The sequence below is a fragment of the Vicugna pacos genome, chromosome 11, assembly GCF_048564905.1.
Source record: "Vicugna pacos chromosome 11, VicPac4, whole genome shotgun sequence".
In the NCBI taxonomy this organism is placed as follows: Eukaryota; Metazoa; Chordata; class Mammalia; order Artiodactyla; family Camelidae; genus Vicugna; species Vicugna pacos.
Window position 1 is genome coordinate 3,834,482 of NC_132997.1, and position 27,521 is coordinate 3,862,002.

Consider the following 27,521-nt stretch of genomic DNA (forward strand, 5'->3'; position numbering starts at 1 on the left):
TGATTTGCATTTCTCTGATAAAGATATTGAACATTTTTTCATGTGCCTACTGGCCATTTGTGCGTCTTCATTGGAGAAATGTTTCTTTAGGACTCCTGCTAATTTTTGAATTGAATTGTTTGTTATTCTTTCTTATTAAGTGTAAAAGCTGTTTACATATTCTGGGAATTAAGCCCCTAGCCGTTTCATTTATTGCAAATATTTTCTCCCATTCCATAGGTTGGTTGTCTTTTTGTTTTGCTTACTGCTTTCTTAGCTGTGTAAAAGTTTGTAAGTTTAATTCGATCCCTCTTGTATATTTTTGGTTGTTTTTCTATTGCTTGAGTAGACTGCTCTAGGAAAACATTGCTGAGATGTATGTCAGATGTTTTGCCTATGGTTGTTTCTAAGAGGTTTATAGTGTCTTGTCTACATGTTTAATTCTTTAACACATTTTGAATTCATTTTTGTGTATGCTGTGAGGGAGTAGTCTAACTTCAATGATTTACATGCAGCTGTGCAGTTTTCCCTACACCATTTGCTGAAGAGGCTGTCTTTACTCCATTGTATGTTCTCACCTCCTTTGTCAAAGTTTCAATGACCAAAAGTTTGTGGGCCTATTCTTGGTAAATTTGTTTATCCGTTCATTGATGGATGGATATTGTTAGTAACTTTTGGCTACTCTGAATGATACTGCTATGAATATTGATGTGAAATTTTTTATGAGAATATGTTTTCATTCTTTTGGCTGTACAATTGGCCCTCCATATCTGTAGTTTCCACTACATGGATCCAGATGGCTGATTGTAAAGGGACTCGAACATCCTTGGATTATGGTATCCAGGGTGTGGGGTTCCTGAAACCAACCCCCTAAGGATACTGAAGGATGACTCTTTATGTAGGAGTGGAATTGCTGAGCCATATAACTCTAAGCTTTTGAGGAAATACCAGACTTCTCCAAAGAAGCTGCACCATTGTCCCTTTCCCCTGGCCGCATATGAGGTTTCTCTGCCTCCTGAATTTGTTATTGTCCATGATTTGGTAATAACCATCCTAGTGGGTGTAAAATGAGATCTCATTTTGATTTTGATTTGGCTAGTGATGCTGAGCATCTTTTCATATGCTTATTGGCCATTTGTATATGTATCTAAATTCGTGGTAAATTTAAAAATTGGGTCTATTTTATTGTATTGTTCAGTTGTAAGCATTCATTATATATCCTGGATGCTACTCTCTTATTAGATACATGCTTTGCAAAATTTTTCTTCCATTCTGCACATTGTCTTTCACTATATTTTTTTAAACATTAAAACAATTTCTTTACAGGGGATGTAGTTAGATGTAATGATTTATTTTATTTTTCTTGCTAAGCACGCACTCTCTGACTTGAGACACCCTTTTCCCCCGTCATTTCACTTTCTTGATGATATCCTTTGTAAGAAAAAGGTTTTAATTTTGATGAAGTCCAGTTTATCTGCTTTTTTCTTCCATCAATTGTGCTCTCGGTATTGTATCCAGGAAACCAAAGCCTAACCTACGACCACAAAGATTTATACTGTGTCTTCTTTTAGAAATTTTATAGGTTTAATTTTTACATTTCTGTCTGTGATCTATTTTGTTTTAATTTTTATTTGTTATATAAAATATGGGCGTTCAGATTCCAGATTGATTCTTTTGCCTGCAGATACCCAGCTGTCCCTGCACCATTTATTGAATAGACTATTCTTTCAATGGGGTGTTTTTGGCCCCCTAGTGGAAAACTCTAAGTGTAAGTTTTTCCCCCTGGGTTTTTATTGTGTCTCATAGATTTATTTATCCAAACTTATGCCAGTATCATACTGACATATTACTATAGAATTTTAGTACCCTTCAAAGTGAGTCCCCCAACTTTACTCTTCTTTTGCAAGGTTGTTTTGGCTATCCTGGGCCCCTTGCACGTCCATATGAATTTTGGGATCAGTTTTTCAATTTTTGCAAAGAAGTCAGCTGGAATTTTGCTAGGGATTCCACTGTATATGTAGATCATTTTGAGGAGTCTTAACATTTTTAATAATATTGTCTATCATTCCATGAAAATGGGATGTCTTCCATATATGTAGATCTTTTAAAATTTATTTTGGTGATACTTCAAAAAGTTCAATGTACAAATCTTGTAAATTTTTGTTAAATGTATCTCTCATTTTATTTTTAATGCTGCTGTAATTGGAAATGCTGAGTTTCTTATGGGTGGGACTATATATCAATCTTCTTATTTCTAGAAGTCCTTAACAGCAAATACCCTAGGTATATATTTACTACATAAATCTATCCACAACTATTCCCCGCCCCGTGTTATAAGAAACCAAGACCCAAGTTAAGCTACCTGAACACCTATGTGGAAATGTGAAATGAGACCCTTGGGTGGGGCTTTGTGCAGATGATACTGGAGCTTATTCAGAATGGCTTCATCGTAATTTCTTTTAAACAACCCTTTCGGTGTATTTAGTCAGATATATTAAGAACATGCCCTATTGATGTGCGGAGTAGCTAAGACTATGATTTTCAAATAATTTCTAGTGAGAGTATTGATCTTGAAACCTAATTTGCATCAATCATTGAAGATTTAAGTTTCAGGAGCTTTGACTAAAGAACACCTGTCTTTAATCAATAATGACAACTAAATGCTCAAGCAACATGTAAGAGCTTGAGCAAACTGCCCCCGCCCCGTAGTGCTGGGTGGCTGCAGCTGCAACTGGAGTCAGCGCTTACCTCTCCCAGTACGCTTGTGCTGATCTGTTCAAAGGGGATCGTCCAACAGTTTGTCAGTAGTCTGTTGGACAATGTCATAAAACATTGATTGAAGGTTGCTGGAATGCAATATATTCTTATTAATATTAATTAAGCACATATTGAGTGCTTATTGTATGATGGAATTGTCCCTCAGCCTCACATGAATATTATTTCTCATAAAACCTCACATATTTCCTTGTTATTCTCACTTTACAGATAAGGAGACTGACAATTAGGTCTCTCTTTTGGGGGGAGCTCATTATCACTGATGGGAAGTTATAAGGAAAAAGATATTGATTCATCATGAGAAAACATTTTTCTGAGGGTCAGCAAAGAAGAAGATGAACACTGAAGAAAATGATCATTGTTCTAGTGAGACAAGCCCTGGGTTGTGCGGAGTCAGCATCCCTGTCCTAGACAAGGCACGTGTAGAGCTGCATAGTGGGTGAGGCGGCGCGGCCGCGCAGGGAACGCGGATGCTGGGGCCTTAGGCTGTGCTCAAGCCCGGTGGGGCTTTCTCCTAAAGGCAGTGGACCATCATTGACAGATTTTAAGTAGGAGAGTGGGGTGATCTCGTAGTTCACTTTTGTCTTGTAGAATGCTTAGAAACATTTAGAAGGCTTGGCAGGAGGTGATGTGATGAGTCAGAGTAGGGTGGCTGCGAGGTGTAGCAGTGTTCAAGTTTCAAGTTGTTTTCAGGCCCAGGCTTGTGGCTCAGTAGCCGTGTCAGTTTGAATGACGCACGCAAGGAAGTGAAACAATTTATCTAATCAATTGAAGCAGTGATGTACCCAATTCCCAGGACTGTTGTGGAGATCCAGTGAGATAACGTTTGCAGTGTGCAGCGTGGTCCCCAGCACAGAGTCAGGGCTGAGTGAGTGTCAGTGAGTATCTGGTAGCTCAGGTGTGGGTGGTGGGATTCGGTGACTGAGGATATCTGGGCCCTGAAGGAGGGGTCCATTCACATCTGTGAGTGATGGGCCTGAGTTGGGAGAGGCATGGAGACCTTACCCCCCGACCAGAGGCCCTGGGCAGAACGGCTATGGGAGGAGCACCATGAAGTCAGCTCTTTGCAGGTGGAGTTGGAGGTGTCCTTGTGACATCTACGTGCAGTGTCACGAGCTGAAAGAGGAGGTCTGGGCCCAGGCTGTGCATTTTCCCATAAAGTCAACTCCTGAGGATGCCGAAGTATTGATCACTGAACGGAAGTCATACTTTACAGGACAAATGAATATTAGTATCAGCTCTGTCATCAAAGCTCACGTCTATTTATTCATCACTCAGTTTGCTAATTGGGTACTTACAGAGCTCACTTCACCGTCCTCCCGTGGGCTCAGGCTCCACAGAAAAGAGCTGGTGTGTCTCCCTCTTTTCCATAAGAAGACACATTTAGCTTGTAGCCTTCTGTACTTTGCCAGACTTAGAATATTAGTTTGTTGGTTTAATTGTTTTTTCTGTTGGCCATGTCCTGACAGGAGAGTAATTTTACCTCATGGTCATGTTTCAATTAGCTGTTACTGAGAAGTGCTGATCTGATACATAGTGTATTATTATATTAAATTTGTAGAGTAGTTATCATTTTTCTGTCTTTGCCCTTTAATTTTGTTTGCCCCTTCAGTGTTCTATCCTTTTTGGGGCCTTATATTTTTTTAATTAAAAAATGTCTGTTAACAGTTAAGAAAACAAAAGCAAAGAAAAAATGCACATGAGAGCTAAATTTAGAAAATGTCTAGTGTGTTTTCTATCTCGGCAATGGAGGGTTCTAGAAACTCGTGAAAAGTTTCATTACACAAGTTCCTTAAAATGCTGGTTAAGAAATAAAACCTTCCTTCCTCATCTTTCAAGCTGCACAACTAATTGTCAAGAAAGTGAGGGGAAATTCTCAGAAGCCAAGAAAAACGAGAAAGCAGGGTTTCTGGGAGATATGCGAGCCTTAGAATCCCTCGGGTATTGGTTCGCTCCTGAACTGATTTTCAGTTGCCTTGACAGGAGGGCAGGATGTGAGCCCCAGGCCTCTCACACTAGGAGTTGGATGGGGGTTCATATTATAGGCCAAGCCCATCCTGAGGATCTTGGTTTACTAAAGGGTGAAAGAGGAAAAAAAAAATTCCTCAAGACAAGAAAGTAAGGAAAGTCAATTTTGTTGGAAGAGGGGAAAAATAACAAATCCAAAATAAGGATATAGTTTAAAGCTGTTCTGGCATGAGAGTGACCACAAACTCCTGGCAGAAAAGCACAGCTACTCCTTGATTGATAAGTTGTGTTTTGAATGAATCAGTGAACAGCCATTCCGAACACGGCCTCCAGAGTCTTGTGGATCAAGATACTGGACAGCAAACACCTCTCTTCCAAGGTCTCATTCAAATAACCTGAAAGGTTTTAAAGGAAAGAAGCCATAATCATAGTTCTATTTATTGACATTTCTATATGCTACGAATTCAGAGGTGACTATGAAGTTGTCTCCTCTTTTATGGACCTCACTTTCTTTTTGGGGAGATAAAATGACATAGTTGGTTATCTTGGTGAGGGAGGAGTTAGTCTGTTGCAATTAGTCAGGAGAGGAGATTAAGAAACAGTGAAGGGTGGGTGAACTTTTTAGCTGAGGACAGTCTTGTTCACTTGGCTTTTAATTGCAGGCTCAATGAGCTGTCCCTGGAGGGAATAGATCTTACGGATGATGAACTTAGCTCAGGCCTCTTTGGAATGGACAAGTGAACCTGGAGTAAGACAGTCAAATCTGTGCAGACATTAAAGTTCACTTGAACGTGCTCCATCCCTGAGCCAAAGATAGGACAAATATGCAGCACTTCTTGAGGACAGAGGAGTGGTTTTTAAGGTTCTTCAAGAATGAATCCCAGGGAACCGAGATGGCCAGTTGTCAAACTGAGACTTTGCTCTTTGGACGGTGTACCCATCAAGGGTATTGGCCTTTTATATGTTTCCATTTGTCTTTAATACATGTCTGTTGATGAGGACGTGGGCACAGGTGTTTGACACCTTGTCGAGGCGATTTTGGATACCTGCCTAGAAGCACGGGCACAGATGCCGCTGCGTCATACATCTTGCAGCCCATCCCTTTCCCCAGCTCCGTAATCACGGCAGAGTGGTTCCTTGTTGACCTGTCCATCTCCTCTGTGACATCATAACCCATGAAAAGACCGGAGCATATTAACTTGGCTTTGTTAAAGTCAAAGGTACAGATCAAATATGGAGTCAGATTTGTTCTTTCCTATTTTAGTAGTGCCATGGAGAAGGCAGTTTGGGCAGCTTTTTGTAGTGTCCTGGAGGCTTTCTCTCTCAGCTTCTGGGCGCCTCTGTTGAAAACCCTTCATAGCTGTCTGGCCTGCTGGAAAAGCACTCTGCCTGTTTTACCCTGAAGATGTGTTCTGTTTATAAACTCATCTCTACTCCTTGGAAAACAACTCAAGAAAAACTCAGTTGGTTTTTCACTAGCCATGGGCAGGGGTGAGATAAACCGTGTTATTATTTCATAAAATAATAGTAATAATAGTAATATTAATAGTATCAGTAGTAGTAGTAATAATAATAATAATAATAATAATATTAAAAGAATTCTTAAAACACGACTGCACATTGGAGAGAGTCAATAAATGCTTTCTGGCTTAAATCAAAAGTGATGACTCAGTGATTCCATGGCTGCTGTATTTGCTATGCTAGTTACTCCTTTGTTCCATTACACATTTTTTTTTAACTGAAAAAGAAATACAAGCAAATGGTTAAAAAAACTCAAACAGAGCACAAAAATACACAAGTGAAAGAAGTTTTCCCTAATCTTCTGTTCTTTCAGCCCTCTCTGGAGATGCCACTGTTTGCTATCCTTTGGGTGCTGTTCCAGATATGCTTTGCACATTCCCACATATGTATGTAAATTCCTTTAAAATTTTAGTTATTTTTAACTTAAAGGGATTTAAATCCTCAAGTGGCTTCTGGCCGGGTAATAGAACAGAACAAGTCTGACTCCATATTAGATCTGTTCCTTTGAATTTAACCCTATGCTCTGTCTCCTAGGCTTCATCTTGCTTGTAATCAATGTTGCCTGGAACCTGAAATATACAAGAGAGCCTATTCTGAAGGCTCTGACCTTTAAGGATATTTAACACTTTTTCATTCATTAAAAGATAGCAAATTGCATAATAGAAAATAACTTTTGTTTTGTTGGAGGATTGCAGGGATCTGACCCACGCAGATAGCTGCAAGAAGAAAGGATTCTAAGAAGAAGGAATTCCTACACTAAGAAGTTTGCAACAACCAAGCACACAGGAAAGGAGCCTGAATTGTGACTTGGGGAGATGGTTTTCCAAGACATTAGTTTGCCATCTAGGTCTACAGAAACTTGCTATTCCGTGCCCCAACATCTGGTCTCCCAACTTATTGTCCTGTCCTGCACTGAGGAGAAAGAATTTCGACTTGGTAACACTCCTATCTACCTAGAAAGCTGGGCACTGGAGCTGAGTGTTATGGAAACAGGCCAGCCAAGAAAAGCACCAATCGGGGTGTTGGGTGTACTCAGAAGTATTATGCCGGTGGGCTCAGAGGGGCTCCTGCTCCGAAGTTCTGAGCACCTCCAAGACGTGCACATGAGGTTTTAAAGGCTTAATTACAAGTAAGGGGGAATTAGCCAATAAGGCTCAAAGAACAAAAAGCAAGGAATCAGTACACTGGAGCTTATCAATTTGTAGTAGATCACATTACTGACACTTGTTGAGCTTGGAATTACGAGTTAGGTTGTTAGCCCAATAAACTGACACTAAACTTCAGATATATGAGATAGCCCAGCAGAATTTAGATCATTAAACCGACACTAATCACACTTAGATTTGTGACTTAGCTTGTTAGCCCAGCTGGACTTTTCCTTCACATGAGGACAGCTCTCCCACACCCAGGGAACTACTGTGAGCCCTTGATGTTTCCACTAGGGTTGGGTATGGTTTACCCAGGAGGGATGGGGACTATGCACCAACACTCAGGCAGTCTGCTCTGTCTGGGGCTCTGATCTTGTACCATCCCGCTCCCCGCCAGCCCAACACCTGGGACAGTGGAGCTAAGGCAGTGATCCTGCCTGCCTGTTTCCCAGCGTGTAAAAGGGGATTATGTACCTTTCCCAAGGTAGTTCTGAGCGACAACACCTGCGGGTGCTTGGTTCTCAGAGCAAGAGAAAACCCAGGTCCGCGTGGGGGCAATGGGTGTGATCCCCATAGGGTTTCTGCAGAAGCATCCGATGGAGGGCTGGATCAGGGAGGTAAAACTTGAGCTGCGGGACTTGAAGGGTTACAGAAGGGTACAGAGGCAGGTCTGCCGCCTAGGGGTGCCCCAGAGGTAAAGCTTTTTCTCTCCAACTCCGCTAAGACCCTCCCCTCTCCAGATCCCTCCCTACTCTCTGCTCATCGTGTCCATCTGTATCTCTCCAATTTTCCCGTCCTCTCCACCCGCTCCCATCTTCTCCCTCCCTCCCTGTCCCACCTTCTCTCACAGAACCCAGAGAGGATCGCTGGCCCTCCTGCGCATGCGCAGTCAGTGCCAAGTGGTCCGCTGGTTGGAAGCTCCATATCCTAGCCGGGGATCGGGCCCAAAGTTTTCTCAACTCTGTCGCCCGGTAGGCCTTTGGTTCCTGTCTGGGGCCGGGGCCTCTGGCTGTGGAAGTGCAAGGTGGGGGGCTCCCGGAAAAGTGCTCAGGCGGTTGCGGGAGGGCGGTCCGCCTGTCACAGTCCCCAAGGGCGCCAGTCAGCCCGTGTTCAGATGAATTGCTCAGGCCAGACCCCTCTACCCGCGCCACCTGCCCCGGCGCCCCGGCCACAGCTGCCAAGGGCCAGGTGTGCACCTGCCACCTCTCACCCAGCCGGGATCCCCTCAGTCCGCGGCTGGCGTCCCCTTCCCCTCTCCCGCCCGCGAGTCCTCTCCTCCCTGGCTTCCTCTCCTTGGCCGCCGGCCCGTTCACGCCCCTGGGAGGGCTGTGTCCGGGCAGGCGGGGACTGCGGACTCTGACGGGGCGGGGGGCTGGGGCTGGGGCTGGGGCTGGCCTCCGAGCAGGGCTGCAGCCCCCGTCCCTCCCCTTTCCCTCCCCCCCGGGGCAGCCCTCCTCTCCCTTTCCGGCTCCCGGAGGACCAGCTCAGTGGCGCGGGCACTGCTCCCTGGGATGAGAGCCTCAGGCTGTAACGCCCTGCTTCTCCAGTTGGAGTCGGGAAAAGGGAGTCTCAGTGCTGAGCGAGCTTCTGTCTCCTCCCTCAGTTTTTCTGCTGCAGGTAAGTACCTTGAACACTTTCAGGTGTTATCATGGCTGTGCTTGTTGATGTCACGTGTTTTTATAGTGAGAGTGATTACAGTGGTGAAAGCAGGGCTTGGTTCTGTTAAAAATGAGCTGAAGGCATGAGGCTGTGACATCCTCCTTCCTTCCCTCTCCCAGGGTGAAAGGAGTGATCCTCGATTTTAAAAAGATAGTTACAGTCCCTAACTAGCCCAGCCCAGCTAGTGTGTGTTAAGAGGAACAGCACCACCAGAGGCCTTGGAGACCCAGGGATATTGCAGTCCTAAAGAGCTCCTGGCACTGTTTGGTTTGTTTTGGTTTTTTGTTTTTCTTAAATTGTGTGATAGACTAGTGGTATAAACAGAAAAATAATTGTCAAGAAATATTTCTTCATGTAACAGTGTTATTGTGATATAGTTCACACACCATGAATTCCATCCATTTAAATGGTACAATTCCGCAGCTTTTAGCATATTCACAGTGGTGCAACCATTATTATTCCAGAACGTTTTTATCCCTTCAGAAAGAGCAGTGGAAATTAATGACCTATCCACCCCTCCCCAGTGGTGGTTCTAAAGAAATTTCTTGGCTATTCTTGACCATAAATTCACTTGTTACATTCCAAGAAAAATCTGGTAGGAATTCTAATCAGAATTGCAATGAATCTGTCTATCAAAACAGGAAGAATTAATGTCTTTAAGGCATAAACTTCTTCTACCCATGAATATATCTCGGACCCTATCTTTTCCTCTGTCCAGAGCCGGGCCCATGGGAAGTCCTCACTACTTGTTGGGCTTGTGAATGATGAGATTCTATACATCGTTAGTTGCAGCTGTAGCCTTTCACAGAAGAGAAAAGTAACCTCAGTGAAGCAAGTGACTCTCTGATGGTCAGAAAGAGTGACAGCCAGTGCTGGAGTGATCCAGTGGACTTGGTGCTTGCAACCAGAATTCTCCACCACCTACAGCTAAGGGGATTAGAGTATTCTTTTACTTTTTCTTAATGGCGTTGCTTTTATTTTTACTTATTTTTTTAAATTATTTTTTATTTAAGTGTAGTCAATTTACAATGTTAGTTTCAGGTGTACAGCAGAGATTCAGTTATAAACATATGCATATGTATATACATATGTTTTAGATTGTTTTTAGTATAACTCATTACAAGAAATTGAATATATTTCCCTGTGTTATATAGCAGGTCCTTGTCATTTATTTTATATTTACTAATTTGTATCTGTTAATCCCCCCTTTCCTGCCTGCTAAACACAGTTTGCTTTCTATGTCCATGAGTCCATTTCTAGGAGCACCGTTTTTCCTAGTAATATATGTTCTTTGGCTGCTTTCGGTTTCAGTAATTCCATCTTATCGGTGGGCGCTTTTCTTCTGGTAGCCTTTATGTGGTTTGCACACGTGGTAATAGAGATCTGTAATTGGGAGAACTCCAGGCCTCGTGTAGTCCCTGGTACAGAGTGTCCACAGAATTGATGGTTGGACTGGGAAAAAAGCACAGTAAATGCTGGAATTTCCACTATAGTTGAGAATTCCAGGTTTCAATAACCTGTTTAGACAACCTTAATATTGGCTGCACCCATACTGGGTAATTGGTGGAAATTCATGGTATGGTGGTGTAGAGACGGGGCCTTATATGCTTCTTCTCTTTCTATTTTCTAACACTCATTCTCCTGGGCCTTCCAGATCCTCCCCTAGAAGTGCCCAGGGCTGGCTTGGTGCCGCGCTGAGGCAATATTTGTTAATAACGCCCTTTCCTCTTCTCCTCTGAGCCTCCGTTTCTTCCTGTGCACAATGAGGGCTTAGACTAGATAAGTACTTTTCAGTTTCTTTTAAAGCCATGTTTCCTTTGAGAAACAGAAAATGCAAATTTCTCCTATCAACCCAACCCTTTAGATTTTGATAAATCCTCTAAGGAGTTACATAGCTCTTTGTGAAAAATTGATGTGAGTTTGATTCCAGGTGACACAGAAAAGACTCTTCAGGGATTTATTGCAGGGAGAGGGCAGGAAAGGGGCAGTATGTGACACTTTCTAGTGTGAGCACTCGAGCAGGGACTTGGATTTAAATACGGTGTCTGATGTGGCCTCTCTCTAATCTTGTAGAATGTGATAAACTTTTCTACCTCAGTTTCTTGATGGGTCAAGTTGGGGTGATAATATTTTAAGGCTTCTGTGAAACATTATACACATAAGACATTTGTGTCTCGGTAGAAACAAGATCTGCTAGGGATTCAGGGATTTGTTTAAAAAAAACTTCTTGTCCATAGCACTCTGTCTGTGTGTATTTTGAAGTTCCTGGAGGGTGAGGGTGAGTCTAAAGTCCATCGTGGGACAGGTGGCCCCTATTTCTCCATGCCCCAGTTTACCCGCTACTCCCCAGTCCTCTTCCTCAGTCCAGGATGAAGTTCCCTAGTAGATTTACACAGAGGTCTTGTGGAAATGGCTCTTCATTTTATTGTTTCACCAAGAAGGGCTGCCATCATGATCTCTGTGGTCAGGTTTTGAAGGGCTGCCATCATGATATCTGGTAAGAATTCTATGCAATTGGGAGTTTCAATTTAATGAAAAGAAAAAAATTACAAATAGAAAATTAGAACAAGGGTGGTGACAGGGGCTCTTTTAAGTGGACACCATTAGCTTTGTTAGCTTCAGGTGCTGCGGCCTGTTGCCACGAGGACCCATCCTCTTGCTCTGAAGTTGGAGAGACTAGTGGGTTCAGTGGGAATGTTAACTGAGTGTATCTCATGGGCTGGGCATTGTCCTATTTGTACTGTGTGTTCCTTATTTGAGACAGTGAGCTCACCTAACCTCAATGACCTCTTTAAAATATTAGACTTTTTATTTTGAGATGTAATGTAGATTCCCATGTGGTAGTAAGAGATTATATGGAGAGGGCATGTGGACACTTTGCCCAGTTTTCTTAATGGTTCCATCTTGCAGTGTTGGGGTACAATTAATTACTGACTCACTAACAATTTGAGGTTTGTGTTATTGCCGTTATTTCTATTCATGATTAAACTGGGGCTTAGAGAAGCACACAGGCCTGCCCAGGTCACCCACATTGTTAGTGCAGAGTCGGGTGAACATGGGCTTGGGATTTCCAGGCAGTACCATTATGATGGCTTGTGGCAGGGAGCAGCGTTCACTTTGAATGTTTATTCATTCATTCAACAAACATTTATTGAGTAATCTCTGTGGGTCAGATGCTTTCTTAGGGTTATCTGATTCTTCAGCAGTATTGAGAATCAGGTAATATTAATATTTTTAATCTGAGAAAATTAGCTCTGTGAGTTTATAACCCACCCAAAGGAAGTATAGCTCATAAAGGAGGGATAGAACATTTGAACAGTCACCTCCTTTTATGCAGGTGGTACCCTAGGCATTTTACATTTGAACACATCTGTAATCCAGATATATTCTTCTAAGGCAAAGATTTTTTTTTAAATGAAGTATAGTCAAGTTTACAATGTTATGTCAATTGCAAGGTGCTTTTAGACTTTTGAATTAAAAAATACATTTTCAGCTGGGTAATTAGGTGTATTTATTTGTTTCATTTTTAAAATGAGGTACTGGGGTTTGAACCCAGGACGTCATACATGCTAAGCATGTGCTCTACCACTGAACTGTACACTCTTCCCCAAGGCAAGTTTTCTTATCCATTATTATGAAGCTTAAGGGTTCAAATAAATTGGATAGAAATCCAGATCTTTTGATACTACTGTGGTCCTTTTCTTTATATTCTGCTGAAGGGGGTTGGGGAAAGCATTTCCTTTGTTCATTTCTTTATTCAGCATTTTTGAGCAGTGACTTTGCATCAGGGCCTTGCTAGGTGCTTGGAAATATAAAATAAGAACTGACCCTTCTCTGCAGAGGCAGGAAGCCTAGGCCAAAAGCTGGGTAATGTGATCCGAGCTACAGTGGCCATGTGCAGACTCTGAGGACAAACTGTACCGTTGGATTTGCTTTGGCTTCCCTTGCTTTCTGGCTGGTACACACCAGGTCACCGCAACCCAGATGGGCCCGTAGCACACAGCAGATTATGTACCTCGATCTCCTCTCCCCTCTCGGCAGGGCCTGCAACATGAGCATCCCTGACTACGTGCAGTGTGCTGAGGACCACCAGACTCGTCCCGTTGTGGTCCAATCCATAGAGATCATCTCAGAGGAGAATTTCTTTTGCATCTATCAGCTACTCACCTTGGTGAGCCATATCAGCCCATGCGGCTCACAGTGGACACACTGTATGCACTACAGGCACCACTATGTGCCCGACAATGGGTGGAGCATCTTCCAGACCCACCGCAAGGTCGTGGGCCTTGTCACCATTACCGACTGTCTCTCTGCCAAGGCCTTCGAGAAGCTGCACGTGCAGAGGGGCTGTATGGCACCTCGTTCAATGAGTCTTAGCTTTTGTCTTTGTGCAGCATGGGGAGGTAACCGAGCAGCCGCGCACCGAAGTTGCCCTCAAACTAAGAGGACTGCAGGGTGGTGGAGAAGAGGATCGAGGACTTCACTGACTCACTCTTCATCTTGCTCAAGTCCAAGTGGCTGGATGGTGGCCCCAAGATATCTGGGGACAAGATCCCCCTCCTCTGCATCCCGTTTGAGAAGGAGGAATTCATGAGACTGAACACAGAGAGCAGGTAAGTTTACCTGGAGGCCAGCCCACCCTGGCTGTGTGCCGGATTGCTTCCCTACATCCAGAAAGGGATCAGCAAGGAAGAAGTCTGTCTTGTAGCCAAGGGGAGGGGAGGTGCAGCCCGCCGCTTTACAGATATTTCAAAGAGAATCCGCCTTTGTTTCAGAGAGATCCTTTTAGGGTTAGTGTGGACCCTTACTCCCGCTTTACAGCCAGGAACATGGTGGGAACCCTGGAGTTGCTGTCCAAGAAAGTAGCCAAAGCCACGGATGCTAGGAGCACTGGGGAGGAGGCTGGACTGAGCTGAGATGTGCTGTAGGTCAAATGCACATTAGACGCTGAGGCTTGTCTAGTAAAAGTACATAAACTATCCCTTTACTTCCTATATTGATTACATGTCAAAATGATAGTATTTAACATACAGTAGATTAAGTAAGATCTGTTCTTAAAATCACATTCTAGTATTTGTTTTTTGTTTGTTGGTTTGTTTCTTTGTTTAAAATTTTAAACGTGGCAACTGGGAAACTTTCTTTACATGGCTCTCATTTCATTTCTGTTGGGCAGCCTGTCCTGGGACAGTCTCATCCCTTTGCTTATAGATGAGATGCTGAACCCCGAGAGGCAAAACGAGGCGCTGGTTTAGCTGCTGCTGGATCCGCTGTCACCTGCCTCCCAGGCCCAGCACCTTTTCAGCTCAGGCAGTCTCTTCCTGCCCGACAGCCACCATGCCATGTTAGGACATCAGAAACACCGCCAGGGACTTCTGAATGAACTCCTTATGCAGGGAAAGGCGTATCACGGTGTTTGGGACAGAGCAGGGAAATGTTCATTCTCAGTTTGTCCCTGTGATTAAGTCAAAGGCCCCACTTTGCCTCGGAAGTACAGACGAGCTCTTCTGGGCTGCCTTCCCCCCCACCTTCTGCTCTGTTTCCCTGTGTATCTATCGTGCTGTCCCTCGGGCAGAAGAGGGTGAGATGCCTTTGCCGAGACGTGGTCCCCCTTTTCTGGGGTGAGTGAGGGAAGCTGTGTCCACCTAGCCTACGGCCTCTGTCCTTGAGTCTGGAGAGGGCTCATGGTGGTCCCACAGGTGACGGTCAGAGGACCTGGCATGTGCTACCAGGCCCGCTTTGGAGGAGGTGCTCTGTGATTCTTGAACTTACGTAAGATCAGATCCTACTTTCTGGTTGTTGGTAAGTTGGAGGAGAAGATGCTAGAGAATTGATAAATAGAATGTCTAGACCAGCCCTGTGAGTGAAAAGCACGGGGGACCCGAGTCCCACCTGCGAGAGCCCACCTAGCAAGCTCTGGATGAATATTCTGTTCCTCCCCGGACATACCTCTATGGCTTAAGGAAGAGGAGAGGCATGTCGTGGCCATGATCTGTACTTGTCCTCACAGGGCCCTGTGATCTACATGCCCGCAATCCCCATCTACTTCTTGGAGATGAGCTGACATGTTTAGGAGCCTGGGCACTGCTGAGGGCATAGCTGCCAGCACCGTGCTACACAGAGTCTGGCTCCGTTCACCTCATCTGTCAACTCCTGCTGAGGCCCCAGACATTAGTCAAGGTAGGTTCATCAGCGAAACCTAAGCAGGGACCTTCTTCTCCCCCTGGACAGACTGGTGAGTGAGAAGTGGAAGCCTGGAGCCCTGCCCCAGACCCCACGCCAGTGCCACTTCTTTTGTCATAGGAGGCACTGGTGACATTTTTGCTCAACAAATGCTTGTCTCTGAGTCTGCAGACCCACCAGAAAATGCCAGCTTGTTTTTGCCTTTTGAAGTCTGCCCTTGGGACTTAGCGTAGTAGCCGGATGTGTACTTAGCCCACAGTGGTTCAGCGCATTAAACTTCCCTCCTTGTGGGTCTGTCTGTTCTGGTACCATAAGGGCTCAGCCAGCATCTGAACGTCAGTGAGATAACGCGGCCAGTGAGCTAGGGTCAAGCATATTCTCCTCCAGTCACTTCTACTCCATTGTTGCTTTTACTATTCCACAGTCATTAATTTTTTAAACAATGCTTTGGTGCAGGAGCAGAGCCTCATTCTCTCCTGCTACTCTTGGTGGAAGTGAGTAAATCTGTCCAGACTGAAATGCGACCAAAATTTGTAGCTCAAAAGCTGCCTCGACGCTTGTAGGTGGAATTTTGGTTAGGGGCGCTGAACACGTTGTGGTCCCCTGGCAGCGCCGCTCCCCTCAGGCCCCTGCTTTCCCTGGAGCAGGAGGTGAGGGTGGGTCTCACCATCCCCACGTCCCTGACCTCACACACTCACGTAAATTCTTGTACATGCAGTCAAAATCATTTTTGTTCTTGTGTGTTTCTAATTTTCTCTTGTTCCTCTTTTCTTTTTTCTTTATTCCTTTTTCACTTGTACTGCCCAGTGAACATGTTGTTGCTTCTGAAAATGTGGGCTGTGCACACCCTGCATTGGAAATAGCCAGATTGCCCTCCGTGCGTCTCCATCGCTTTAAAAAGCAACAACTTAACAGCTGTTTTGATCCATCTATTATCTTAGTCATTTTTTAATTTTCTAATTTTTTGGAATATTTGCTTTGTTAGCTCATCACCCACTGGTGTTTGATACCTGTTGAAATCCTTGCTTTTGAGGAACATGTTTGGTCGTCCTTTTATTTGGTGACAAATGCGCTCTTATTAAATTTGTTTGATTGTTTTGTAGAAGTAAGATGCGATTTGATTTAGGCGGCTGCTGAGGCATTCTTTTCATGGAGTATTTAAACTTGTAAGGTTTAATTCTGCAGCATTTTGCTCGATTCCTGCTTTTACACAAACGTGCTCGGCACGCGGTTCCTGGCTGTCGCTGTGTGACGTGCGTGACGGCGCTTCCTGGCCGGCGGTCACTGGAGAGGAAGTGGCCGCCACGGAGGTGACAGCTGCAGGGGCCGCTGTTGGAGGAAGTGGTCACCGTTTGGTTCTTTAATTTTTTTTTTTTTTTACATTCAACTTCCCCGTGCCATTTACATTACTTTGCCTTCATAAAGGGGCAGAATTGGGTCTAAAATCCATGCCACTATTTTGTTCCCTTTACGAGGCTGGTTTTTCTGAGTATCAGGACAACATGGCCTTCTCCTAAGTAGCTGGCTCACCTGGATCTGTTGGACACAGGGACTGCTAAAAGGGCCGTAGCTTCCTCTCTGCTCCAGCCAGTGGGCATTCAGAGCTGGGTCTGTGGTTTGCCTCAGCAGCCGTGCAGACCTCCCTGCCTCGGCCTTTACTTTTAACCCATGTTGGCAGTAAAGAGCTGAATCCGTTTCTGTTGCAGCTGACGTCCACCACTGACGGCCGTGTCGTTAGTTTGTGTTAGTCAGTCTCCAACACCCCAGACAACCGTGAAAGAAGATGATTTGGCAGACCTAGGACCTTGGATTCTCACCCCTACCCTGGTTCATCTCACCTGGCGGAATTGTTTGGTCACCACCATCATGCTGACCATGAGGCCTTGTTTCTCCTTTCATGCTTTGGTCCAAATGTGGACACTTCATTTTTCACTGAATTTGTCTCGCTTGAGACAGGCCAGAATATCTGAATGAGTCCATCACATTCTGGGTGGGGAACAGAACAGAAGTAAGTGTCACAAGTAGATGGAGTCTAGGCTGTCCGGGTTGGCAAATGCAGGCTGGGATCTGTGATGGCCGGGCTGTACCTTGGACACAGGCCTTTCCCGTGGCCCCTGAGAGCCCATGAGTTGAAGTGATAACAGCCTTGCATGGGTTCCCTCATCCTCATCTGCTCATTGGCAAGTGTGTCTGCTAATTAGGAGCTCCCCCAGACCTTGGGCCCTTCAAAGCTCAGACCACGGGAGAACCTTGAGTCCCTCCTCCTGGGACTCCTGTGTGAGAATCCAGTGCCTTCTGAGGTGAACAGCGGCAGGAGATGCCTCCCCCTCCAGGGAGCACCCTACGGAGGACTGTTAGTGCACCATGCTGTGAGTTTGTGTGTTTCCGGCCATGGTCCCTGCAGAACTACACTTGAGATGGGCTTATTGACGGACTGATTCCGGGGCAGGGCTGGGGGGGACGGAACAGTGGAAATTGAATGTGACCTCAGACACCTCGGTGGGTGCTGGGGCTGTTACTAAAATGGGGAGTCTGGGAGATACCTGCCAGGAATGGAATTCCAGAGTAAATGGTGGACATGAGGCATTTTTAAGATGCCATTTGTCATCCAAGTTAGGACTTCAAAGAGGCACTCGGGTCGATGAGCCTGGGGCTCAGGTGAAGGAGCCGTACTAGAGATACATTCTTAGCTGCTGTTCACAGCCTTGCATGTGAATTAGATCATCTCGAGGGCTGCAGACTGAGGCTGAGGTGGGGTAGGACTGTGTCTGGATTGGAGGAAAGCCCAGACCATGCAGCTTTGGTGTGTCAGTCAGTGGCGTTTGCCATTGTCAAAGCAATGCCAGTTATCCTTAAGGGGCCGGGGGCTGGGCAGGACCAGCCAGGAAGAAATCTGAAGGGAGGGTCATGGCCAAGTGTGCGTCTTGGGAAGGTGCAGAGTCTGCAGGGTCCGGGAGGATAGACTCCTCAGAAGCTAGAGTTGGAGTGAGGAGTGGGGAGAAGTTTGTCACAATCACCTGTGAGGGAGGGAGGGAGGCCTTGGGAGCCCCACCATACCGGACTCGTTTTCCCATGAACAGAAGGCAGTTAGACAGAGGATCTGAGGTGAGAAGGGATGGGCACTGGGAGGGGAGCCAACCTGGAGAATGGTGCTTGGAAAGTTCTGGAATAGTCTCCCTGAAAAATAGAGTTAAAAATACCCAGACTCTTAAGAACATTGTTAGTGACTTGGGAGGAGGCAGTTGTTTTTCTGGCCTCCTAAGGGTAAGGCATGTATCCAGGGATACACAGAAGATACGGGTAGTCTGTTTCAGGGGCTTGATCATTACCGGGGGAACAGTGCAAGTTTAAAGGGGGAGAAGGGCAGCGGAGGGAAACTAGCCAGGCCCCGTGTCACGTACCAGTCGGCCGCCCTACTTGCGTGTTGCATTCACATCCATGCCTCCCAGGTGGGCGGTGGCAGCCCCCTTTTGCGGTTTGGGAAGCCTTCTCAGAGGGGTTAAGGAATTGGTCCATTTAGCGGCTAGTAAATGCTGTAGCAGGATTCAAGCAGGGCCTTGTCAGACTTCAAGGGCATGTTCTCTCTACTGTTTCCAGTACTTCCCTGTTATACTTGGAATGGTGAAGTGGGTCAGTTTTGGAGCCTTTCAGGAAAAGTATGATTTAAGCGCCTCTGGACCGTTTTACAAAGCTCAGCGTTGTTTGATGGTTCTGAAGCACGCAGTGATTTTCGCCCCACAGAGGTAACGTCTAACTCCTTTGTCGATGTCGTGGTTGCAAATGATGTACAGGTTCAAAACCACACTTCGCAGCTTCTGAAGGGAAACTCTCCAATTCTCCCTTGATCCGCTTTCTTCCACGGGATGTAACTGTGCTGCAGCATAGGCCTGAGCTTTCCGTATGGAGTGAGGGTTTAATATCCGATGTTAGCATAAAACGGTCAGATGAAGAAAATCGACGTTGACAATTTATTTTTGGGTTTCATTAGTCAAGATATACTATCAGTTAATGGCCCATATTACAAATGAAATTGAGTACAGGACATTGCATTTCTTCCTTTCTATTTAGAGTTCTCTTACAGAATAATGTTGCCTGCTTTGGAACATCAGCTGCACCACTCACGGCACCTATCAGTGTGTTGGTGTGATTGCACTTACAGAGTGAATGTAATCTGGGCTTCCTCAGCCCCGAACACTTCAGTGCAGAATCACGGGCTGTAGCCATCTGTTAGTCACGCAAATACTTCTAAAATTATATGATGCTAGAAAAGGAAGAAGAGAGAGAGAGAGATTGCCTTTATCAAATTTCCTTTCAGTTCTAACTGCAAACTGTTGTTGAGCAGCTCTGGTTTCCTTTGGATATGAATATATACATTTCTTTGCATGTAACCTGGGTTTTGGACTAGAACACCAAGTTTTTGCTGTCCCCAAGCCACAAAAATAGTAGCCAAATTGGACCCGTGTGAAATAGTTTATAGTTTTTTCTGAGAATGTATCCTTGAATTTGGGACTTGGGCTGTGATTTTTGCTTTTTGCTTCCCCCACCCGTCTTGTAATCTCTCACTCCTTCCCACGTGGCCCCCAAGGGTTCGTGGACTCAAAGGAGCGGGCAAACACCCAGTTGGTCACCATGTACTGCTGCTATAGATAGAGGCCAGACAAGACCTAAAGGACATTATCAGAGAGGACTTCCTGGAAGAAATGGGCTCTACATTCAGTTGTGAGGACAGAGTAAGAGTCAGCCAGGAGAAGGAGTCAAGAATGTGGCTCAGGTCGCAGGTGCAGCCCGGGTAGAGGCCTGGAGGCTTTTGGCGTGGGGACCTGGGGAGAGTGCCCTGTGCGGTCCAGGGTGGAGGGAGCCCCTGCTGGGGAGGACACTGGAGAGAGTCCGTGGTGTAGGGCTTTGGAAGAAGTTGAGTTTTACTAGAACTGACACAGTAGGCAGTGAAGGGTGTCAACAGCAAGTGACCCTAAGGAAAGGTACTTCTGGTTTTGCTTCAGATATACTACAGACAAAAGGGTCGGGATGGGCGAGAGCAGGTATGTCAGTCCCTTTGAGACCCAACCCGTCATTCATTTATTCATAACACGTGCACTTCAGTGAGTCTAGGGGAGACAGAGTGTAGCCACATTAGTAAGCAAAATGTATTTGCTTCTTGAGAACTTAGCATTGTCAGAAGTTGACTTAGCCTAGAATGTTTTAGGAAGAGAGGAACAAATTGTGGAGGTTGGAGGGAGGGAAGGCTTCCTTGGGAAACAGTCAAAATGAGCCTGGAGGCAAGTGGGAAGTAGGAGCAGGTCTGGGGGCTCCTGAGGTCACTGGGGACCTATGTCCTGAGATGAGACTGGGCGAGCAGGGCCTGGGGTGGGGCTAGAACTCTACCAGGGAGCCTCTGAAGTGTTTGAAGTGGGATTGATGTAATCAAATTTGTGCTTTGGGAAGGCTGTCATGGCTCTGTGTATCTGTGTGTAGCGGGGAAGAGGGGGAGGGTGCCACCAACTGGGGGATCATTAGAAGGCCATTCACAGGCTGGGATATGGGCATCGGGGCTACTTCGGGATGGCAGGGGCAGTGTGGATGCCGGCTTTCCTTATGTGGGGCTTGTTACCGGGGCTGCCCTAGAGGCACCTTGTGGCTGGAAGGAAACGGATGGAGGCCGCCAGGTGGACATTCCTCTTCTCTCCTTCCATGCCTAGTGTGATGATCTTAGCTCAGCCAACATTTGGAACAAAAGAGCTAATCTCCCGGGTTGCCCAGGCCTTTGTTGAGCTCCTTCGAGTGAGATCTGGTAGGATTTAGGTTTGTGTTCATATCTGGATGTTCACTTAGCTAGAAACGTCCTGTCATTTTGATTTCCATAGGGGTTTTTATTCCTGATAAAGACTGCTTTCTTGGTGACAGGAAAATTAATACAGCTGTTGTCTTTTTCAAAAAACATCATATATTTTAAGAACTTTAATATTCAAAAGAATAGGAATATAAAAATATTTAAGGAAGACTTTGGTGTGGTTTCTTTGCTTTCTGAGCTAATGTGGAGTTAGAGCCATTGCATTACTTAATAGCACATCCTTGCCAGTATTTAAAGAGCTGTTAGTGAGCGCCCCAGGCCCCACCTCTCAGAATCGTTAAAGTTTGCTCTGAAATAGTGAGGTCATAAAGGTCTTGTTTTCAGAAATCAAAAGGTTTTAAATACGCACCATAGCTCCATTTATAAAATAATAATAAGTTCAAAATTAAGAAAGTGGAGGATAATTGATTTTTTTTAAAGCCTAAACATAAACTTTCTTGTGCTAATGTTGCAACTGGAAATTTTGAAAAGAAAAATCCTACTGCAATATCATCTACGTGGTATATATATATCAGTTTCACGCTTGAAAAGTAACTGCGCAGTGGTTTTCAAAGTCAGGAGCATTCCAGCTGAAATACTGGCAGTGGTGGCTGCTGGTTTTCAATGGAAGAGCCTAAATTTGCCTTCTTAGCTTTTTTTTTTTTTTTTTGTACTGAGAAGGTTGAGTAGTGCTTTGCCAGCATGATTTTCGGGCAATTTGAGGTCAGATGTCGTGTACCAGCAGTGAGATATTTCCATGCATTTTATTTTCTGGACATCACCAGGGCACATGTGGGGTTTGTGCCTGCAGGCTGGAATGCTGTAGGACTCCCTGATCCATCACCGTTATGTCCTGGTGCTGCTCCAGTCAGTGAATGATTTTCTGTGACTTGGAGGTAATGTGGTCTGATGGAGATGATCAGATGTGCAGTTAAAGTGCTATTAATTGAAATAAGAGTAACCTAGACACATTGCTCTAACAATACAGGATGAGGGAGGAGGATTGGCTGAGCTGCTTGCAGTGGGGTGTCTTCTCAGGTGACTCCCTCACCGTGATTCCTGCCAATATCCGCCCCAGCCCTGCACGGTAGTCCTGCCGAAGCAAGCAAGCACTTTGCTCAGAAACGCACTGAATTTCCTTGTGCCTCTGTTTGTTGGCTTTTTTTTTGAAAGCACATTTTGCCCTTTGCTTAAATGCCATCCATGCTAGTCACCTCTTACACTCATTTTTCTGGACCTCGTCCATAAATAGCTGCTGAATGGATGAACAGAATGTAGTATCTCCATGTAGTGGAACATTATTCACACTTAAGAGTGAGTAAAAAAGAAAAAAAAAGAGGAGAATGAAAAAGCCACCTGTTTTGGGAATTCCACCCTGACTCTTCAACCCACACTTTTCCGTTCGAAACCCAATCACTTATGCTCCACTCTACTCTTTTTGATAGTACTTACCACCTTCTAATAATCTTTAACGTTTCCAAAAAAAAAAAAAGAAAGAGATGCTGATACCACTTCAAAATATACAAGCCTTGATAACAGCTTGTTATTTGAAAGGAAGCAGACACAAACGGTCACAAATTGTTGATTTCAGTGATCTGAAATGCCCAGAATAGGCACATGCAGAGGCAGAGAGCAGGTGATGGTTGGAAGGGGCTGAGTGGAGGGGGATTAGGGAGTGAATGCTAGTGATAGGGGGATTCTTTTGGGCTGATGAAGTGTTCTGGAAATAGAAGTTGATGAGGGCTGCACAACCGTGATTGTGCAGAAGACTGCTGAGCGCTGTGTCTGGGAGTGCCTGTCGTTGGGGCATCTTTATTTTGTTCTCATTCTGCAATGTGAAGTGCCATCTTCTGCTGTGGTCATTCTACTCCTGTGAGTGGTGAGGGTCAGAGACTTTGTAGAGTTCTGTTCCTTTTCTCCCTCTGGCTGAGTGTAGGCAAAAAAATTTAAGCCTGAGAAGTGCTCCATCTGCAGAAATGTCTTTCAGTTTTGCCTGGTGTAAAAATCTTGAGAGCTTTTAACCGTTGAGGCTAGTCTGTGGGGGTAAATAGCCCATGAAGCCTGGGTGAGCCCGGGAAGAGCCGGGCTTCCCTCCCAGACACAGGTGGGGATTTCACCCCCTTTCAGGCAGTGAAGGGCCCAGACCCGTGAGCAGAGTTGACAATCGTGAATATTTACGTGTATCCGCTGCTTCATCTTGGATATTAATTTCAAGCTGAGTCAGTTTGTGGCGGCAGCCTCATCCTACATCAGGAATTTATAGTATCTGCTCTTTGAGGTGAAGACCTGACAGACTTGATTATTTAACAGTCTGCCTTGAATTGATATCTCAGATTCCTTTGTGAAAAGCAAAACAGCAGAAATACAGACGTCCTTTAATGCCAATGTGGCCTGGAACAGGTTTAGTCTCTGTGCCTCAGTGGCCTTATCTGTGGGTGGGGAAGATGATAACAGTGCTTCCCTCAGAGGAGCTGGTGAGGGGAGAGTGAGAAGCACAAATGGAGGACTTACACGAGATGTTCATAAATGACCGAATTTAGTGCTCTCCGCCTGGTGAGGCCTGAGGTGCAGAGATGTCAGAACAGAGCAGTCCTAGCCGGAGCTCGATACGTGATGGTAGCTGTTATGATCAGTATCACCACTGTGGTTTATCAGGTAGTTTTAAGACTTGGTAATATGATTTCATGAATAATGTTAAAAGACTAGACATCTCAGATCCAGTTTACATAGTCCTCAAGATTTCTTCTGAGAATTGGATGGTTTCTTCCCCATCTTAAATCTGAGATGAGTCTCTAAAAAATTCCCTATTCCTCCATCTTTTTGCTTTAATTCTCTATTTCTTACAAAACAAAGTTTTTAGATGGAGTTACTGGGGACTGAACTGAGGGCCTCATGCATGCTAAGAACATACTCTCCCAAATGAGGTATAATCTCTTCCCTGATTTTTTTTAAAATTTACATCTTAGTTTTCAGAGGTTAGAGGCCTCTAATTCTTTTTCTGGAGACTTGTCCATGAACCTGTAAATCTACAATTAATGGACAAAATTTGGTTTATTAAAAAAAAATCTATAGAATATTCTGCAATCCATCCAAAAGGAAATTCTCATGGACTTAGAATGTTTCTCCTTTAAGGTGATATCTCCTGTTTGGTCGAGCTTAATTTATTAACTGCCATCCTCCTCATCATCATGACCAAACTCGCTGTGAGTGGACGCCTAACTGAGGCTAAAATGCTTTGCTCATATTTTACTTCATAGCAGGTGTTTGATTGTAGGTATCAGTGTCTCCTTTTTTGTAGCTGAGGGATTGAGAGATGGGTCAGCTTGCCCCAAATCACACGCAGCTGGCGGTGGCTAGCTCGATGCTGGAATCCAGGCTGCACAGGATGAATTCTCAATTGCTCCTCTAATCAGCCTCCCGTTGAGTGTTTTCCCGAACTCCTGTGAGTCCATAAATGACCGATTTTAGCTATCTCAGCCTGATGAGGTCTTCAAAGGAGAGACACCAGTGAGAATGTGAGGCAGAGTGACATAAATTAAAATTGTACATTTTCACAAATGTTTTATTCTCAGGTAATGACTTTAAAGGTAATATTTTTTTAATTTAGTGCTTTGTGAGAACTAAAAACAAAACATTTAAAATAACTATTGTGCAAGAGAGAAGTGGTCTTTGAAAGTCCAACTGTTGCTAATGATGTTACTTGTTTTTTCTAGTGGTGTTTATTTACTGAAAAATTTCCAAACACTGAATTTGTTTTATGTAGTCTTAGTATGAAAGAAAACTTTGTCAGTGAGTATTGTAAGTAAAATCCTTACTCTTTTCTTTCCTGATGATGAATATCTTAGTTGTTTACCTGGCTTAAGTATATTTCATCATTTGTGAAATTTGAGTAATATGGTTTACCTTGTCTGACTGTGAGAGCTGGACGCCTTGTATACAAAGCACCGTATAGGTGCTTAATAAAAATGTGCTGTCACAGTGACTGATAGTTTAGAAGTATCAACTCTGAATACTAAAAAGTGTAGCTTATTTCTGATGCATATTCAATATGTATATATATGATATACATTAATATGGCTTAAAGAAACTAGGATTCAGTTTTTTTATAAGTGCAGTATGAAGCTTTATTGAAATCTGTGTCATTCTAGTGAGACAGGGACTACTTAAATTGCCTTAAGCAGACGACCTTGAAGATTATTTACACAGAATGTGTATTGTTACAGCTCAGAATTCATGTTGCCGTGTAACCATCCATCAGACATTTAATTTCTCGGGATTCTGACCAGAACCATTAAGTTTAGAAAAATCCACATTGATTATTTTCAGGGAATAAGCTTCTCTCTTTTGTGATTAAAGAATATTTTGATTTTTTTCTGCACTCTTTTCAGGTTTTAAAATTTCAAAATTTTGATTTGACATGTCACTTTTTTAATAGAGAGAATAAAGCTCATGCTGTTTTAATATGTAAATAAATGTTTTTGTATTTCAACAAACTTGTATCATTTTCTGGCTCTTTGAGAACTATTTTGCAAGATACTTAGATTACCTACTGTTGGAGAAATACAGACGTGACTTCTATGAATATAGGTGTAGTACAGTTCTGTTGGTTTTTACTACAGTGCAAGACATGAGACCTAGGAGAGCTTTGCTGCTGATTGCCAGGAGGACAGATCTCAGGTCTCAGTCTCCCCTCATGTAAAATGAAGTGGCTGGACTGGAATCTTTCCACTTCTAAGATGAATTTCCATGAGCCTATGTATTTTGTTTATATTTAGGAGTATTAGCAATATCAGATTAAATACTGAATACCCGTCCATTCCCCCGAAGCAAAGTGCAGTATATGCTACATAAGCTTCTAGTTACCTGATTCTCGTTTCTCATCCTACAGTCAATTTTTGTGTTGCATGTTTCCCGGCAACCTGGAAGGTCTTTTTAGCCATAGGTGGCGCTGTTGCAACTTTTTACAGTCTTAATTTTTCTGTTTGTAAAATAAGGCTTAAACAATGTGATTTTATTTTGATTTCTTTGCTTAATGCTTCAGAATAGCACAATGTCCATTATGTCTTTCTACCTGGAAAAATTTTTCTGCTTATATCATAGTTTTATTCTGTTATCTCGCTGTGAACATTTCAGACTTGCTGTGCAAACAATGGCAAAATCGGCCTTTTCTTCTAGTGTTAGAAACCAGTGAGCCGGGATTTTATAAAACAGCTAGAAGCTGCCTCTGGAGCACCATAAAGCTGAAAAGTGTGTTGAGTTCCCTGAGTATTGACCCCGCCGCTGTGTGTTAATTGGTGGCAGTTGATTTGGTACATATATGAAGGGGTGTAGTTTCTTGACTTGGGTTTGCCTGCACGTGCTGCCACTGAACCACGTGATCCTGAGTCAGCTCGTTCTGAGTTTTCCCCTTGTCTGTGAGAAGGGGACGCTCATATCTGCTTTGTAGAATTGTGAGAATTAGTAATTATGTAACGTGTTTAACACAGTGGGTACGTCAAGAGAGCTCATAAACTTTAGCTGCTGTTTTGTGTGAAGCCATCATTTTATAGTCTTTGGTAATTACAAAGAAACAAGAAAATAAGAAAAGCTGATTTTATGATGAAAGATATTTGAGGAGGTTCCATAATTCCTACACCCATAATTTAGCATCAGCAGAGTCAGAACTGTTACACAGTCGCCCTGGACCAACGTTAAGCCACAGAAATTTTTGTTACTTCATATATGTTGGGGCCTAAGGGGAACCAATACTTATACACATGTTGTCTCCAGCAGCCAACTGAGAGATGACACAAAAGAGTAGGCAGGCGTTAAATGTCTTCTTTGTTACTGATGAAGCCACGTTCTCCATGAACTTCAGGGCTGTGGGTAAATGAGTGTCATGATACTGTGTCCCAGAAGTAGAGACTCACCCTGTCCCAGGTATCTCTGGGCCACAACAAGCCTTCCCTTGAGAGAATCTGCCCCATCATGCACAGGGCTGTTCTGCCATGGAGCTGAGCATCCAGGGTGCTTCCCTAGGGTGGCCAACACTGGAGGGAAAGGAAGGGTTTCACATGCCCTGCTTGTCTCCCTGGAATCACAACTCAATCTGTTAATGTGAGGAGGGCTAGCTGTGGGCCAGGGGTCAGGGCTGTGAAGGGAGTAGCACTCTGCATGACCCAGAGGAGTGGGGAGGAGGTATCCCTTCCATCAGTTTAAACAGGTGGTGGGATGGAACAGAAGGGTGCACCCCAAGAGTTTATAAAAGGAGAAATAAAAATTTCCTTTGGGTATTAGTCTAGCCAGGAAACACAGAAGATGATTAGGAAGGAGACTTGTAAACCACTGTAATATTAATTTGACATTTGTTGAGCACCAAAAATGTGCTACATTCTTTTCTGAGTGTTTTACAGAAATGAATCCTTCAATCTTGTCAACAAGCGAGTAAGGAAGGTTTGATTGTTATCCCAGTTTTACAGTGTGGA

General features: G+C 44.2%; 1 long non-coding RNA gene across 1 annotated transcript in view; it reads left to right on the forward strand.

Annotated features, from left to right (window-relative positions):
• The first annotated feature begins 8,972 nt into the window (after positions 1–8,972).
• LOC140699580 (uncharacterized) overlaps positions 8,973–27,521 on the forward strand; it is a 37,986-nt gene continuing 19,437 nt past the window's right edge. The window contains exons 1-4 of the long non-coding RNA XR_012077783.1: positions 8,973–9,008; positions 13,092–13,221; positions 13,445–13,663; positions 15,058–15,227. This is a non-coding gene — a long non-coding RNA (uncharacterized lncRNA). The remainder of the gene's footprint in view (positions 9,009–13,091; positions 13,222–13,444; positions 13,664–15,057; positions 15,228–27,521) is intronic.